The following is a 12,368-nucleotide window of genomic DNA, read 5'->3' as shown; positions in this document are numbered from 1 at the left end:
GTAGCGCGGAGCGCTTGGGGCGCGTGGAGCGTGAGCACGCGTTGCGTCGAACAGCTGAACGAGCTGTCAAAGTCATCGGCTGTTTTCTCTGAACTGTTGTGGTAGTGGAAGATTGGTGGATCGCTTCGAAGATGCCATCAATCTGACAAGGATATCGAGGACTTCCGATTTCGCGGATCTTGTCGTACGGGTTTCGTTCCATCGGGATAACTCTGATCACGGTAGGGAACTCGCTGGTACTGAAAGGCGAGATGTCGATGGAATTCGAGATGGATGGGAACTTAGATCATCTAGTGTGTTCAATCGCGCTAGAGAAAACCCTGATGCTATCTGTCGGGTGGTGGATCGAATGCTTTGAGACGTACTCGGCCATGCAGAGGAGCATCTCGGCACAAGGCTTCGGATGGTAATCGATGCGGGGAGCCCTGCTGTCGAGCTTGGTCGTGTTGAGGAGCCTTTAATAATACTTTTAATAGAGTCCTCGGAAGTCGCGATAAGCCTTCGTCGAGCCGTGCTGAGGAGCATCTCAGTACTTTTCGGCTATTTGATTCGAATTTCTCTCTTTCGAGATTCGTTGTTCTCGAGACTCTGAGAACGAGAAGGATGATTTTTGTGGAGAATGAACCTCTTTTATTTAAGGTCAGCCTCATATTTTGATATAGAACGGAATCGTCAAATAAATATGATTTCGGAATTTAGGATTTGATGTAAGAGAAAGATTAGAGTGGGATTAGGATTCGGAATGGAGGAAAAAATAGGTAGCGCGGTACTCGGTGCGGTGCGGGACGCTCGGTTGCCCGGCGATGCGACGTTTGGCGCGATGCGATGGAGTTTCGTATAAACAGCCCCGAGTTTAACGAACTCGCTCATGGATTCTCTGAAGTTGGAGATTATAATATTGAAAAGATCAAAAATTAGCGCCGGTTTGCGACTACTGCCGCACTCCGCCTGGTATATGGTCCCCGACTAATGACCGATCGGGGAATTAGCCAAAAATAAAGTGAAGGAGAAAGCGCTTCGTTATAATTAATAATTATTAATTTATCAACATAACTATTATATATTATTATTATAACTATTATTATTAATTCAATACTTATTAATAATTAGGACTTCCGTTTCCGGTCGATTAGATAAAATTTAGAAGAGAGAGTGAAACGTGGAATAGAGATTGTTAGAGTGAAAGATAGTTAGTGAGAGTGAAAAGAGAGGAAGAAGGAATTGTGAGAAGAGCAAGGAAGGAAGGCATTGGAGGAAGGCAGCGCGGAAAGGAGAAGAACAGAGAAGGAAGGAAAAGAAATAGAGGGTTTGAGGCTAGAATAGGGAGCAGAGAAGAGAGAGAGAAGGAGGAGAAGAGCTGGTATAGCGGAGCATAAAATAGGTAAAGAGATAGGAAGAGAAAGGAATAGAGAGTGAGAAACGGGGATGATAATATCGCCAAAGACCATAGAGTAGGTTATACATAGAGAGGAAAGCTATGCAAAGATTGAGACGAAAGCGCTACGATAACGTAGAAGATAGCGTGGAAGAGCAGGCGAAGAGAAAGAGGATACATCTGAGGGAAAAGAGGAGAAGATTTTTTAAAAAAATAAAGAAATAATAAGATCACCGGGGAGGGGAAAGGAAGAGGGAAAGAGGAGATAATTAGAAGTTTTAAAGAGTTAGCAGAGAAGATGAAAGAGGGAATAAGAGGAGTAAGAGAGGAGATAAAGAAAATAGCAAGTGAACAAAGGGAGAAGATTAGATTAGAGGTGGAAAGGATGAGAGAGGAGTTAAAAGAGAGAGAGAGAGAGGAGAAATGGAGAGGGAGGAGATGAAAGAAAGAATTGAGAAAATGAAAGAAGAGCTGGAAAGGAGGTAGGAAATAGAGAGTATAAATAATAGGAATTAGAGTAGGAAATAATGGAAAAAGTGGAATAGAATGTAAAGAGGAAAGAAGAGAAAGGAGGGATAATGAGTAGAAGGGTGGAAGGAAAGAATTAAGATACTACAAAGGAAGTGAGAGGAGAAGGAAAAGGGAGACAGAAAAAGAAATATTATAATTAAAAGATTGAAAAAAGGAGAAAAGGAAGTGAGAGAGAAAGCGGAGGAAATATTGGAGAAGGTGGGGGGAGTGGTAAAAGTGGAGGAGATACGAAGGATAGAAGCAGGTAGGAAGGAAAAAGGGGAGATGATAATAATAAAGTTGAAAAGTGAGGAAACGAGAAGAAGGATTATGGGGGATAAATGGAAACTGAAAGGGAATGAGGTCAGGATAGAGGAAGATGACATGGGAAAAAAGAAACATAAGATGGAAATTAAGGCAGATTGTGATAAAGGAGGAATGGAGAAGATAAAAGATGAGGGTGGGAGAAGGGGGGATATGGATAGAAGGTATATGGTGGAGATGGAATGAAGAGAGAGAAGAACTGGTAGATGGGAGAGGAAGGAGCTGGGGTATAGAGAAGGAATTAGGAGGTAAAAAAAGGAGGGAAGAAATAGAGAAAGTGCAAGGGAAGAGAGTGAATAGAAGGGGATGAATAGAAGTGAGAGGAGATAAGGAAGAGAAGCAGGAGGTTAGGGAAGGGGATCGGACAGCTTAGAACAGAGGGAGTAGAGAGGAGGAAATATAAGGAAAGAAAAGATGGGAGAGAAAAAATAGGGATGAAGGGAGTGAGATTCCTATTAAAGCGGAGAGTGGTATAAGAATAGGTTTTTGGAATGTAGCAGGTTTAGGAAATAAGGACAGAGATTTTTGGAAGAAATTAGAGGACTGGAGGGTTATAGTGTTAATTGAAACGTGGACTGAAGGGAAATGATGGAAGAAGGTGTTAAAGATGCTGCCAGATGGATACGTTTGGAAAATGCAAGCGGCGAGGAGGAGGAGTAAGAAAGGAAGAGCGGGAGACATGATTTTGAGGATCAGGAAGGATATTGAGGAAAAAGATGAGAACCATAGGAAGGAATAATAACAGATAAGGTAAGATACAGGGAGGGTAGCTACAGGGATAGGGGTATATGTGAATAAGGATATGGAGAGGAAATTAGAGGAGTTGGGAGAATGGGTGGAGGAAAAAGAGGAAGAAATGAGAACAATAATTGGGAAGGATTTTAATGCGAGAATGGATGAGGAGAGAGGGAGAATAGGAGGAATTGAAAGTGAAGAAGAAGAGATAAAGAGAAGATCGATTGGATAAAAAGTTAAATAAAGAAGGAAGGAGATTAGTGGATTAAAGAGAGGGGATGGTCATGGTTCTGAATGGTGGGATGAAGGGGGATGAGGAGGGATACTGGACGTATACAATGGGGAGAGGGGAGTCGGTTATCGATTATGTATTAGTGGAGGAAAAAGCAAGGAAAGAGATGGAAAGTTTAGAGATAAAGGACTATATATAGATTCAAATCATCATCCGCTAGTAATAAGGCTAAAAGGGGGAAGAGGGAGAAAGTAAAGAGAGTAGAGAAAGGGAAGTAAAGGGAAAAGAATGTGAAGGATATGAGAGAAGGTGAGAAGGGAACATTTTAGAAGAGAGCTAGGAGGAGTGGAATAGATGGAGGGAAGGATGGAAGAGGTAATGGGGTTTTTGGGAACTAAGGTAAGACAGACACTAGAAGATATGGAAGGAGAAGATAATAGAGGTAATAAAAAAGGAAAAGGATGGTGGGATGATGAATGTGTAGAGAGGAAAAGGGTAGTAATAAGTACGCTGAGGAAAAAAAGAGGAGAATGAGAGATAGGAGAGGGAGCAAGAACGGAGAGACAAGTGTGGAAAATGATAAACAGAGAAAGAAGGAAATGGAAAGATATTGATAGAAGTATAAAGATGGAAGAGTGGGAGGAATGCTTTAAGAATTTGTTAGGAGGAGTAGAGGGGAGGATAGTACAGTGAAGGGACGAAGAAAGATAGGAAGAAGAAAAGGAACTAGGGAGAGGAGAAACCTATAGAATAATAAGGAAGACGAAGGATGGAAAAGCCATGGGTATAGATGGAGTCCCAGGGGAAGTATGGAAATATAGCGGAAGAGAGATGGAAGATTGGGTATAGTGAATATGTAATAGGATATGGAAAGGGGAGAGATAGTCAGAGAGTTGGAAGGAAAGGAAAGTAGTGCCAATTTGGAAGAAAGGACAAGGGGAGGTGATAGGGAACTATAGGTGGATAACGACAATGATATCATTGTATAAGATATACGCAGTAGCACTGGTGGAAAGACTAAGGGAAAAGATAGAGGAGAAGGGTTTACTGCCACCGAATCAAACAGGTTTTAGAAAGGGAAATGACAATATATATGTGCTAAATCTAATAAATAGACAGATAAGAAAAGAAAAGGGGAAAGTAGTGGCATTGTTTAGGTTATGAGGGAAAGGGATAAAAGAGAGCTTAACGGAACGAGTGGTGGAAATAATGAAGGAAATGAGGAGCAGGGTGAGGATAGGAAGAGAGGTAAGAAAAGTGTTTTGGACAGCAAGGGGATGAGGCAGGGATGTCCATTAAGTCCAGTTTTGTTCAATTTGTTGTTGGCAGATTTGGAGGAAGAAGTGGAAAGGATTAGGTGAGGAGGGGTTAGATTGGGGGAGACAAGAATATTTTCTCTAGCGTATGCGGATAATGTCGTATTATTAGCGGAAGAGGAAGGTGCTATGAAGAACATGATTGAGAGGATAGAGGGATATTTGGAAAGGAAGAGGTTGCTCGATGCAATCTCTCCTGTCGGGTGCTCCAGGAGGATTATATTATTTGTATATTTGCCAATAGCGTTGGAGGGTGTCGCCGCTGCAGTCCGACTTGCATCCATTGAGAGAATAGAACCATCATCTCTGGAGTACCGGTCGTGGAGATTCGAGAAAATATACATATATATATATATATATATGTATATTGTAATATATGTATATGTGTGTATGTCATTGTATTGTTGACTTGTTGTTCTAAACACGTTATTGCGATAAATATCATCACATGCCTCGATAGTCGAAAGGATAAGATGCCTGCCCGGTAAACAGGAAATGCAGGTTCGATTCCTGGCTGAGGTGATATTTTTTCGCAAAAATAATTACGAGTTTTCACGACTGGTTCGTGGTCGAGCCCCGTGACGCACATCCTCCCTTCTTATTTGGGGTTTGGGTTGGAATGTGGAGAAGACGAAGATGGTAAGGTTTAGAGAACGGGGAGAAAGAATGACCAAGATGGACTGGAAGTGGAGAGAGGAGAAAATAGAGGAAGTGAAGTGAGTTTAAATATCTGGGATACATATTGCAAAGGAATGGAGAACAGGAGGCTCATGCAAGGGGGAGGATGGCAAAGGCAGCAGCAGCGATGGGTCAGGTTTGGGGAATTGGGAAGAGGAGATTTGGGAAAGATCGGAAAAGAAGGATATGGTTGTTTAATACCTTAATGTGGGTAGTAGCGGGATATGGGATGGAAATTTGGGGATGTAGAGAGAGGGAAGGGGTGGAAAGATTACAGGAAAGATTTTTGAGATGGGTGTTACGGATAGAGAATAGAACGTCGGGATATTTGATAAGGGAGGAATTGCAGAGGAAGATGATGAGAAATAGGGCGGGAAGAAGAGCAGTGAGGTATGAAGAGGCTGGAAGAAGGTGGGGAGAGAGTATTAGCAATTATGTCTGAAAGAGATGAAAGAAAGGGAAAAAGAGAAAGACTTATCGAAATGAGAAAGGGAAAGAAGTAATTTTTTTTAGGAATAGAGGCAACAGATTGGGAGAGGCAAAAAAGGGAGAAGGGGATAGAATTTAAGGAATTGGAAGGTAGAAAAAAGGAAAGGCAGAAAGAGGAGAGATGAGAGAAGATAAGAACCGGAAGATAGTATGGAAGAGTAAAAGGAGAGAGGATACCAAAATATTTAGAAAAGGTTGGTGAGAGAGTAGGTAGAAGAGGGTAGCGAGATTTAGATTAGGAAACGAGATGAGAGAGGAAAGATATTAGGAGGAGGAAAATAGAAGGGAGTGTAGATTGTGCGGAAAATGTGTGGATACATGGAAACATATTTGGAAAGAATGCAAAAGAAGAAGGAAAGAGAGGGTAGCTGGTAAGAGGAATACGAAAAAATCTTGGGAGAGGAGGGGAAGTAGAGAATGGATGAGAGAAGTGAAGGAGGAAAAAAGGAGGAAGATTGAGGGGGGGAGGGAGGGAGGGAGGAGGAGGAGGGGAGGGAGGGAGGGAGAGAGGGAGAGAGAGAGAGAGAGAGAGAGAGAGAGAGAGAGAGAGAGAGAGAGAGAGAGAGAGAGAGAGAGAGAGAGAGAGAGAGAGAGAGAGAGAGAGAGAGAGAGAGAGAGAGAGAGAGAGAGAGAGAGAGAGAGAGAGAGAGAGAAGGAAGGGTGGAATGAGAAATGCGAGCGAGTGGAGCGGCTTAGAGTTTAAGATTAGATTGTACGTAGATTAGGGTTAGGATAAGATAGAGTAAGTTTAGTAAGAAGTTTTATACGAGCGTGCGTGATTTTCTTTGTATACAGATTGTAATTCTAAGGGAATCAATAAAGCTATTCAATCATCCATTCATTCAATTATTAATAATTAATTAATTATTATTTTAATGTTTTAGTTAATTGTTATTTTTATTGTTATTAATATTAAACTTTTTTAATTATTGCGTAATTCATTATCAAGAGTCGGACTTTAGCAGTCCGTATTCAATTACGGGAAGGGATAAATCTCGTAACCGGCTAGAAAAGAAAGCATGAAAGGGAAAACGTCCCTCGCAACTCCGTAGCGCAGAATCAACGAATCAATATTGTGCACTGTATATGTTCATGCATACGCACATATACATACACACGCATATTCACGTATATACGGGATCTGATAACTGTCACGACCATATCATTGAATCTTGGTCATACTAAGAGCGACATAACTTGGAGTAGGTTCGAGTAAATTTGCATTAGCTTGGATGATGTTAAATTGGGCTAAGTAAGATTAGATGATGTTAGGATAACTGATTAAATTAAATAAAATAGAGGAGAAATGATTAGAAGAAAAAATAAGATAAGAAGGTATTACGAGGGTAATTTGAAAAGTCCACCTCATTTTTCAAAAATCACTCGACTTCCTCGATTCAGACACAAGAACAAATATAAGAAATAGATCAATTTGGCTGAAACTTGGTATGTGTTCTTCCAAGAGATGCTACTAACTGAAAATAATATCGATAGTCACCAGTGGTGCTATCTTTCTGATTTTGCACGGACTTTTCAAACCGCCCTTATATATATATTCTTGAGTTTTGTTTAAATTTCACTAAAACAATTCTATTTTAAATGATTTTCAATTTTTGCATCAATTTGAATGATTTTCAATTTTTGCTTCAATTTGAATGATTTTCAATTTTTGCATCAATTTGAATGTTTATAAAGTTTAATGTTTACAAATGCTTTAGCACATCAAAAAATAGAAAAAATATGCATAAGGAAAATTTTTTGGATCAAAATTCGCTAAACTGCAGTTCGGCTGTATTTGATAACATAGCTCGTTGGTACTTGTCGTCAATAATTGATCTGTTTTTTATAGCTATGTTAATGTAAACTCGTTTTATTTAAAATGAAATAGATATACATTTGAAGTTTGACAAAAGCGAGATAGAAAATTTTTGTGAAAACAAACCTTATAATATTTATATATGTGGAATTTATATTTCTTCATAATTTGGCCTTTAAGATTTGTTCGGAAAAATAGCTATAGAAATACTGAGTCGTTAGTCTTCTTCAATATTGCTACAAACTTCATCAAAATCGGAGTAAAACAAAGCACAGTCGCTCATTGCAAGGATTACAGTAGCATAATAATATAAATGTCACATTACAAATATATTGCGTACATTAGACATATCTGAATTCTCACAAAATATATATTTATTTTCCATTTAAATCAAGTATTTGGTTTGTTCGGAGAATTAACCTTATACTATATAAAGAGAAAGGATTACTCTGAATTAATGGCGATTACGTCTCTTTCAAAGTATTCTCCTTTGGAAGTCACAATTTTCTCTGAGTGTTGCTTCCACTTCCTGAAGTCATCCTAGAACTCAACTTTTGGAATACCTAGCAATTGCCTCGTCACATTCTATTTTATGTTCTCCACATCGTCAAATTTCTTTCCTTTTAAGAGTTTTTTTTAATTTCGGAAACCAGAAATCACATAGAGCTCTATTGGGACTGTACAGAAGCTGATGGATTTGAGATATGTCGTATTTTGTAAAAAAATTCTGGATATGAAAAAGTCCTGAATGTAAAATTAATGGATAGATAATAATGAATAGCCAGTTAGTGCTTTTCCACAAATGAGACTTTCTTCTCACTATATCATATAATTTTTTTCACAACTTGTAGGTAATACATTTTGTTTACTTTGTGGTATTCATAATGAACAATACCTTTGTAATCAAAAAAGATAGTGAGTTTTTCTTTCACATTATTCTGATTTTGATGAGCTTCCTGTATGCGGTCAAGTTTTTGACAGAATTTTATACAAATTTGTTGCTCAACGCTCGGTCATTTTGTATGCTTACGGTTTTGAATATTTACACAACTACATATCATTATTGAAAGACTGTCGGACCATGCTGCTTAATAGGAATATTCGCAAAAGTTTCCCTTCCACAAAGAATATTCCATTTTTTATAATGGTAGGTACAAAAATATTAGCGTAAGTCGAATACTTTTCGATTAGACGCGCAACATTGTTTTTCTTTCTCTCCAGGTTGTCATCCTAATAATTATTACGGCTCCTTTTGAAATCTTTCCAACCTCATTATCGACTCTTAAACTATTAGGTGTACAAAAAAGTTCTGAGCTTTTTTTTTGTAAAATTCAATCTTTATTCAAAAACAAACAAAAAAATATTAATCAGCGAAATATTTGCATCAACGACCTTTTGCCATCTTTCGGGTAGCTTGCGAATTCCTTGACGATAGAAGCTCACCGGCTTCGAAACGATAAAGTCATCAATGCATTTTCGTATCTTTTCAAATCTCACGAAATGTGTATCAGTCAAATGATGCTGCAGCAACCGGAATAGATAGTAATCGGAAGACGCCATGTCTGGGCTATACGCCGCGTGCGGGAGAAGTTCTCAGCCTAACGCAAAAATATGAGTCGCTTTCGCAACATGTGGTCGAGCATTGTCATGAAGCAAGATCACTTTACGACGTCCTTGGCCAGTAAATGGTCTCTTTCTTCTAATGCATCGCTCAAATTGGTCAATTGTTGTTGGTAGCGGTCTGCCGTGATTGTTTCACCCGGTTGTAACAACTCGTAATACAACACACCTTTCCACCAGATACAGAGCAAAACCTTCTTGGCGTGGATATTGGGCTTTGGCGTCGATGTCGAAGGTTGACCAGGGTCAACCCATGATTTTCTACGTTAGGGTTATCATAAAGAATCCACTTTTCATCGCCTGTAATGATTTTGTACAGAAAATCTTTTTTCCGGAACTTTGAAAGCAAAGTGAGTGCAGTGTCACGCCGACGATTTTTGTTGTCTTCGGACAATTCATGCGGAACCCATCTGCCTTCCTTCTGAACCTTTCCCATCGTATGTAAACGTACGGAAATGGTTTGCTGCGTAACGCCAAGCTGTTCTGCAAACTCTTTTTCAGTTTGCGCAGAGTTTATATCCAGCAGTGCTTGCAATTCGTTCGTTTCAATCTTTTGAGGGCGTCCAGCACGCGATTCATTTTCAAAACTGAAATCTCCTTGGCGAAATTTTTGATACCATCTTTTACATGTAGTATGACTTATAGCGTTCTCTCCACATGCAGCACAAATCATTGCAGTGACTTCAGCAGCATTTTTCTTCAGATGAAACGCGAAGTGGATGGAAAATCGAATATGCTCTTTTGTTATTGCCATCGTGAACACTACTGATTTTTGAGGTTATGCATCAAACGCCAAACCGTATGGCATTTTAGAAGGCCAAATGTCAACGCTTTAAAACCGCAAAAAGGCGGGAAGATATAAAATTTAAATTGTTATTTCGGTTGTATGAAATCTAAAGCTCAGAACTTTTTTGTACACCTAATATATGTGCCTACCTACTCTTTGACTGCTATTAACTGTTATTATTTCGAACTACATTTCGTACTTCCTCGAACCCAATTAATTCTGCTGGATCTCACTTGCTGACATCTTTTCCTTCTTTTGAAATTCTTTCAGTCTTATTTCTCTTGAAGATGAACACATTCTTTCTTTTTTCCTCTTCAAATCTTCGAACAAGAAAACGAGGTATTTATCATGGATTCTTTTTAAAAGATTTCCCAAGTCTCTTCAGTATTCGCTTTAAGTCCCATGGAAAGAACAAGAATTAAAAGAATCGGACAAAGCTGATTTTTTAAAATAACTTTTACTTGTTCTCTAGATATTAAAATTTTATTCAATACAAACAAGTCTCGCGATCTTCCAATAACATTTTGTTCCAAAGTTCAAAAAACTCTCTGTAAATGAAACAACAAATTTCGACAGTAGAGTCGACAGCAATCATTTTCTTTTAATTGGAAAATAAAATATTTTTTCTAAAGAAGAAAAATTAAGCCTTTTTAAATAAAAAGTCTCGAGAGTCTATTTTTCGCTTTTCTTTTGTATCCTTGCCTGTCACAATAAAATGCTAATCTAGCTATGTTTGCGGGTTGACTAGTACAATATTATATGAAAGATCATGAAGGGAAGATTGTGTATCGAACAATTCCGAAATAAATTGTAAAATATGAGTTATTTACCATACATACAATCAGCAATCGAAAAGAACGATATGGCCGTTGCTAGTTTCAGCTATCAAAGTACAGTGCGGTTCGCGCACGACACAACGGAAATCCTCTCGCGAAAACAACGGAAATCTTCGGAAACGTGGCACCAATGGAAATGTTTTTACGTAATAGTTTACTTCAAGTTATGGTTTTTTGGTCGGCCTTTGTACACTTCACACGAGGTCACTCCACTTCTTACGGCAAATGCGACAGCGATAACAAATTTTAATCCGATACAAGAAAATGGTAAAAGTAAAGATAGAACGGAGAACGCTATCGAATCATGTCTAGAGATCCGTATCGATTGGAAGCGAGAAGCGAACTCTCCTGTTGTGCGCGACGGACCAAGCTCATTGGTCCTAATTTCGAGGATCGCACAGGTGAGCTGCGCCACGGAATCCACAGAGCATGTGTTGATCGCATGCACCCCATGCCTTGTACACGTGACTTAGCTCGGAACATATAATGGGCGATCCACAGGACAAATACAAAAGAATAACGGAAATTTCACTTGAATTATTCTATTCCCAAACATAGCTGAATGAACAATTTTATTCTTATGTCTACTTAAACGTCGAATGCAGTACATCACATCACTTAACTTTTTGACTATTGCATAAAATCTCTCGCAATGCTTCTGTAATTTTGAATTTTTTCTCTCTTCTTATGAAGATTAGACGCTCAAACATTCTAATCCTGCTCAAATAATGTCTAACTTTCTGATTGTAACACTCATTCTGTTGGATTTTAACTCCGTTTACTCTTGTATTCCTTTATTGTTATTCTCGTAGCAACAAAGTAATTTTTAAATAGGTTGAACATAGGTCTGTTGTACCTTAGTTGGGACTCTGAACAAGATCGTTAGTGGTCAGATTTTTTCAATCACTTGATCACTCAAATTTATAAAGCAGTTACTTTATTATATTTACTTATTATATTTACAATTTCATGTTTTTATATCACAGTGTTCGCATTCGCATAATGGTTTCAGATTCTGTCAGCTGATTCGATGCGATATGTGACACTCTTGAAGGCCGAAGATTACGGAAGAAACGATGTGCCGTAATTATGATTCGCGTAACGACATAATTAAATTATTTAAACAATACATAAATATAGGGCGAATACATGTTAACTAATAAACCACGCAACATAGAACATGGCATTTTCTCGACAGGATCTTGGTTGCTAAAGTCTTTTATAAAATAAATTCAATTAATTATATTACCAACTACGTGCCGCTTTGGTTTAGCAGACTTTCAATGTAGTGGCTCTATAATAATTCGATAATCAATATTCATTTAACAATTCATATAAAAGACTTTAGCAAGCAAGATCTTGCTTGCCGAGAAAATGCATGTTTCGCGTTGTAATTTGTTAGTTAACATGTATTCGGCCTATATCTATGTATTGTTTATTCGCAAGTCTGAAAAATACATTTGACACATTTATCTGAATATTGCGATAAATATTACCATAGCCTCAGTGGTTTAGTGGATGAGACGCCGGAAAGCAGGCGATCCAGGTTTGATCCTTGGCTGAGGTGATATTTTTCGCAATATACAGGGTGTCCGGCATCAGTCAATAAGATATTCCCGCCCGGCGATCATCGTTGCTAGGCGCGTGAAT

The 12,368-nt window shown here is 38.6% G+C and overlaps 1 protein-coding gene and 1 pseudogene across 9 annotated transcripts in view; both read left to right on the top strand.

Annotated features, from left to right (window-relative positions):
• LOC105423461 (extracellular serine/threonine protein CG31145) overlaps window positions 1–12,368 on the top strand; it is a 450,620-nt gene that overhangs the window by 420,207 nt on the left and 18,045 nt on the right. The window lies entirely within an intron of this gene.
• Window positions 4,337–6,104, top strand: LOC148935686 (uncharacterized; annotated as a pseudogene).

This window comes from Pogonomyrmex barbatus, unplaced genomic scaffold, assembly GCF_055798465.1.
Source record: "Pogonomyrmex barbatus isolate J1 unplaced genomic scaffold, ASM5579846v1 scaffold4, whole genome shotgun sequence".
NCBI classification, from domain to species: domain Eukaryota; kingdom Metazoa; phylum Arthropoda; class Insecta; order Hymenoptera; family Formicidae; genus Pogonomyrmex; species Pogonomyrmex barbatus.
The sequence above is the reverse complement of the archived record's forward strand: the minus strand, read 5'-3'. Positions and strand labels throughout refer to the sequence as shown.